The 6,281-nt window shown below is 38.7% G+C and overlaps 1 pseudogene; it reads right to left on the bottom strand.

Moving 5' to 3' along the window:
• Positions 1-3,480: 3,480 nt before the first annotated feature.
• On the bottom strand, positions 3,481-6,040 carry LOC123331697 (annotated as a pseudogene).
• Positions 6,041-6,281: the final 241 nt, after the last annotated feature.

Genomic DNA, 6,281 nt, shown 5'->3' with positions numbered 1-6,281 from the left:
CATTTATGTCAATGAAGACCAAAAATCACATTCTGTTATGTTGTCTAGATAGTCATTTTTTCATTAGAATGTAAGTGCTGTGGGAGCAGGAATGTTGTTTTGCTCAATGTCCTGTCCTCAGCACTTTGAAGAGTGCCTGTCACATAGCAGGCACTCAATAATATTCATGGCATGAATAAATGGATTAATGGATAACTACTTCAATACACATATCTACTCAATGTCCACTATGGACAAGGCAGCAGATAACATGCTATTGGGAGTAGTTGTTCATTTATTCAACAAATATTGAATGCCTAGCATGTCTCAGGTAGTGAACTAGGCTCTAAGAGTATAACTATGGAGAAGATGGAGTATGCCCTCTTAGAGCTTATAGCCCAATGACAAGTAACCAAAAGTAAAAAATAGATTCTCCACTATTGGGAGCTATCTATGTTAAAATTAAGTTGGGGAGAAGGTCCTACTATAGAGCACAGGGAACTCTGCTCAATGTTATGTGGCTACCTGGGTAAGAGGAGAGTTTGGGGAAGAATGGATCCACGGTTATGTATGACTGAGTCCCTTCACTGCTCAAACTATCTGAAACTAACACAACATTGTTAATTGGTTCTACCCCAATACAAAATAAAAAGCTTGAAAATAAATAAATAAGATCAAGTTGGAGAGGCAAAATATAAACAGAAAGCTAAATAATAAGACTGCAACATATACAATACAAAGTCTATCATCCCTTTTTTGTGTAAGGTTCTAAGACTTTTACAGACTGTACCTGCAATTAAGTTCATGTCCAGTTTTTTGTTTGGCTCTATGAAGGTTTCACTCTGTTTTATTTTCACTTATCACTTTTTCTTTCTCATACACTATAAATCCCCAACCAAACAGGAAACAAAATAAAGTGTGATACAGCTTGTTTACTTAAAAACATCTCAACCTTTCTGCCTACACCACCAAAAGCAATCATACTTCAAAGTCTGTTGGCTGTATCATTTCAACACTTTTAATTTAGATGTAGTTACATTTGCATAACAGTTTAGCTGTGAATTTGGCAGGAAATTTCTGAAGAGTTATTTTGGTTCTACAGAGAGCATGCCCAATGTCTAATAAGCAGATCTCCTGTGCAGTATTGCATTTTTATCTTCACAAAAAAAGTGCCCTGGAGGCTCATACCTTGGCAAAAGCTTTTTTTGCTAACAAATAATATGATTAGCAGCATTGCTTTTCCTGAGAGTGATAATGTGGTAAAGTCTGTTGAATTTTTGAAACCATAGTAACAATACAGGAAAAACTCAATGAAAATTATATTTTCAAATTTTCATATAGTTTACTTTTCTGATTATAAAAGAAATGCATATTCATAATTATATATTTGGAAGGTACAGAAAAATAGAAAGAAGGTAAAAATCTCTCAAATCCTACCACCTGAAATTAAATACTTTAATATATAGGAGTAAGTTGTTCTGGTTACCTCTGTGTGTGTGTGTGTGTGTGTAACAGACTAAAAAGGATTCTAAGATGAGGATACCATGATGGATTAATAATGACTACCTTTTTTCTTTCATTCTTTCATCCTCTGTTTCTTTAATTTAATTACAGAAAATTTCAAACAAAAAACAAAATAAGCTAAACAAAATCATGAAACCTCATGTACCCATCATCTAGCTTCCACAACTGTCAACATTCTACCATTTTTGTTTCATCTATATCTCCTGCCCAATTCCCAAGAGACTTGATTGTAACATTTGTATATTTCTTTTATCGTTAAGAATGACATACATTAAAATACACGTGTTTCAACTGCACAATTTTGAAAACATTGATATATCCATGTAATCTACACCCATATCCAGAGAGTTCCTTTTACAATCAATTCTGCCCCTCCTCCACCTTAAAGGCAACCAGAATTTTGACTCACCTAGAACTTCATATACATATACAAATACATGTACATAAACTGTATACAGATCAGGAAGCAACAGTTAGAACTGGACATGGAACAACAGACTGGTTTCAAATAGGAAAAGGAGTACATCAAGGCTGTATATTGTCACCCTGCTTATTTAACTTATATGCAGAACACATCATGAGAAATGCTGGGCTGGATGAAACACAAGCTGGAATCAAGATTGCTGGGAGAAATATCAGTAACCTCAGATATACAGATGACACCACCCTTACAGCAGAAAGTGAAGAAGAACTGAAGAGCCTCTTGATGAAAGTGAAAGAGGAGAGTGGAAAAGTTGGACAGCAAAAGAGACACAGATGTATAGAACAGTCTTTTGGACTCTGTGGGAGAGGGCGAGGGTGGGATGATTTGGGAGAATGGCATTGAAACATGTATATTATCATATGTGAAACGAATCGCCAGTCCAGGTTCAATGCATGATACAGGATGCTCGAGGCTGGTGCACTGGGATGACCCAGAGGGATGGGATGGGGAGGGAGGTGGGAGGGGGGTTCAGGATGGAGAACACATGTACAACTGTGGCAGATTCATGTCAATGTATGGCAAAACCAATACAATATTGTAAAGTAATTAACCTTCAATTAAAATAAATAAATTTATATTAAAAATAAATAAATAAAATAAAATCTCAAAAAAAAGAAAACAGAAAACAAAAGAAAAAGTTGGCTTAAAGCGCAACATTCAGAAAACTAAGATCATGGCACCCGGTCCCATCACTTATGGCAAATAGATGGGGAAAAAGTGGAAACAGTGGCTGACTTTATTTTTTTGTGCTCCAAAATCACTGCAGATGGTGATTGCAGCCATGAAATTAAAAGACACTTACTCCTTGGAAGGAAAGTTATAACCAACCTAGATAGCATATTAAAAAGCAGAAACATTACTTTGTCAGCAAAGGTCTGTCTAGTCAAGGCTATGGTTTTTCCAGTGGTCATGTATGGATGTGAGAGTTGGACTATAAAGAAAGCTGAGCACCGAAGAATTGATGCTTTTGAACTGTGGTGTTGGAGAAGACTCTTGAGAGTCCCTTGGACTGCAAGGAGATCCAACCAGTCCATCCTAAAGGAAATCAGTCCTGGGTGTTCATTGGAAGGACCAATGTTGAAGCTGAAACTCCAATATTTCGGCCACCTGATGCGAAGAACTGACTCATTTGAAAAGACCCTGATGTTGGGAAAGATTGCAGGCAGGAGGAGAAGGGGATGACAGAGGATGAGATGGTTTGATGGTATCACCGACTCAATGGACATGAGTTTGGGTAAACTCGGGAAGTTGGTGATGGACAGGGAGGCCTGGCATGCTGTGGTTCATGGGGTTGCAAAGAGTCGGACATGACTGAGCAGTTGAACTGAACTGAACTGAAACATATATACAACATTTCATGTACATAAACATATATATATGTATATATATAGTATGTATTCTTTTGTGTCTGGGTTCTACATTCAGCACAGTATCTATGAAATCCGTCCTTGTGATTGTGTGTTTCAGTAGTTCTAATTTTGGGTTAAGCTAGGTCAATAGAGCAAAACATCATGTCTGGAAATAGAAGCTATCACAGCTCCGATGGGCTTAGGAAGCGTACACTCCCCTGCACCATGAAAACTAAGCTGCAGTTCTCCAAGAGCCATGTGGATCACCACCTCCAGGGAAACCAGGATGCCCATAACCAGAACTTGACCACCTAGATTTACCTCTCTGCCATTCTCAAAAACGTGTCTTCCAACGTTCTGAAGCTGGTGAGCGATGAGACCCAGAGCAACTGCAAGATTCACAGGGCAAAGGACAACTACCCACAGCTCTACCACGTCTTTGACAAGGATGCCAAATCTCAGGTTCATGAAATGTTCAGATGTGGGAAGGATGGCTGATACCTGAGTCCCAGAATCCGGAAAGAGTCCACACTGGCCTATTCATCGCCAAAATCTCCCATGGCCCAAGCAGCCCTGTGCTGTTAACACTTGCACGTGTTATTAATGAACTTAAATATATGGGTGTGCTTCTGGCTCCTCTCAGTTGTAATCCTGTTGAGTTGAAGTGAGGTGTCCAAGAGATGAGTCCACAGAGAGCTGGAGGGATAGAGGAAGTGGTCAGTGTTGGGGGGCTTGAAATGGATTACAGAGGAGTGGTTTCTCATGATAACTTTGTGGGGATTGCCCTGGTGGGGGGTAGGGTAAGTACCAGGTTGAGTTGGGGGAGGGGGGAAAGAGGACTTCCTCATTGGCTCTTCCTCATTGGCTTGGGGCATTCTGGGCATGTTGACTTCCCAGAGTGATGGTGGTAGCTGAGGTGGAGCTGAACATGATGACTGGGGAGGGGTACAGAGAGTGTTGGTGGCTCAGTCATGTGTGACTTTGGAACCCCCATAGACTGTAGCCCTCCAGGTTCCTCTGTCCATGGAATTCTCTAGGCAAGAATACTGGAGTGGGTAGACATATTCTTCTCCAGGGGATCTTCCTGACCCAGGGATGGAACCCAGGTCTCCCGCCTTGCAGGCAGATTCTTTGCCATCTGAGCCACCAAGGAAGCTTCATTCAAAAAGGGGAATGTCTACAGGTCAGAAGGAGATTTCAGTGGGGATGGGAAGGAGAGGGCTGAACAGCAATTGGCATGAACTTAATGGAGCAGAGACTTTTACAGGAAGAGTGAGGTGGGATAGAAGAAAGATTAAACAGGTATACAGAGGAAATTATGGTCATATTGATTTCATTTATTATCTATACCCGACTTCATTCCCAAAGATAGACTTGAAACAGCGATTATTAGTTACATAGTGGTATGATGCTTCCTACAGAATGTATCCTTTTATCCTCTCTTACAAAAACATAAATAGGAATATTACATATAAGCCACTCTCTGGCCTTAAGGCAGGCAATTCAAGCAGCTCCTAATGATTATTAAATATTAATGAAATGATTTATTTCTTTTTTCAAACTTTTTGTGTGCTGCACGACTTATGGGATCTTAGTTCCCCAACCATAGATTGAACTCAAGCCCTGGCAGTGAAAGTGCCACGTCCTAACCACTGGATCACCAGGGAATTCCCCATGAATTGATTTGTTAATGTGTTTCATTTTAAATACAATTATCAATCTCATTTTTGATGAAACACCAATGAATCTAAAGATCATATATTTTATAGGGCACCGTAAAGTTTTAAGTAGCTGAATAAAGTTTTTAAAAGTATAAATATATTCCATGCATAAATTCTGTTCCAAGTAATGAGCTAAAAAAAAATGCATAGGGAGATGGAGAGGGGAAGGATTGGGAGTTTGGGGTAAGCAGATACAAATTATTAAATAGTGAATGGATAAGCAACAAGGTCCTATTCTATAGCACAGGGAACTGTGTTCAATATCCTGTGATAAACCATAATGGGATGCTCGGGGCTGGTGCACTGGGATGACCCAGAGGGATGGTACGGGGAGGGAGGTGGGAGGGGGGTTCAGGATGGGGAACACGTGTACACCCGTGGTGGATGCATGTTGATGTATGGCAAAACCAATACAATATTGTAAAGTAAAAAAAATAAATAAATAATAACAAAAAAAATAAAGTTTTTTGAGCACACAATAAAGAATATGTTAAAAAAAAAAAAGAATATATGCATATGTACATGATCCAAGTCATGCTTATGGAGAAATTTTGCAACCACTTCTGCACCAAATGTGAAGGACACTCCTCTGTCATTTTCACCCCAGCCTAAGACAACTTTATCGGGGTCAGACCACAAAAGATCACAAAGAAAACCTTGATCTGGTATATCAGTTGTTTGCATAATTTGCTGAATCCGCTCCGTAGATTGACAATCTGGTGATAAACCTCCATGACAGCAGAATATTTTCTCATCCACGATGGCTGCTATCAGTAAACAGTTAAAGCCGTCTGTGAAAGTTTTCCATAGTTTAATGTTATATCTTTTTTTACATTCATCATAAAATCCATAAATTCTATTGATGCTGGCACATTCGTGGTTTCCTCTAAGAAGAAAAAGTTCTTGGGATATTTGATTTTGTAAGCCAACAAGAGGCAGATAGCCTCCAATGATTGTTTTCCATATATATATATATATATATATATATAGACACACACACAAACACACACACACAACTGAATCGCTTTGTTGTGCAGCAGAAATGAACACATTATAAATCAGCTATACTGAAATTTAAAAAGGAAAAGAAAATACAGTTCTTTTTTTTTTTTTTTTTTTTAATTTTATTTTATTTTTAAACTTTACATAACTGTATTAGATTTGCCAAATATCAAAATGAATCCGCCACAGGTATACATGTGTTCCCCATCCTGAACCCTCTTC

This window comes from Bubalus bubalis, chromosome X, assembly GCF_019923935.1.
Source record: "Bubalus bubalis isolate 160015118507 breed Murrah chromosome X, NDDB_SH_1, whole genome shotgun sequence".
NCBI lineage: Eukaryota > Metazoa > Chordata > Mammalia > Artiodactyla > Bovidae > Bubalus > Bubalus bubalis.
This window is presented reverse-complemented; position numbering and strand designations above follow the sequence as displayed.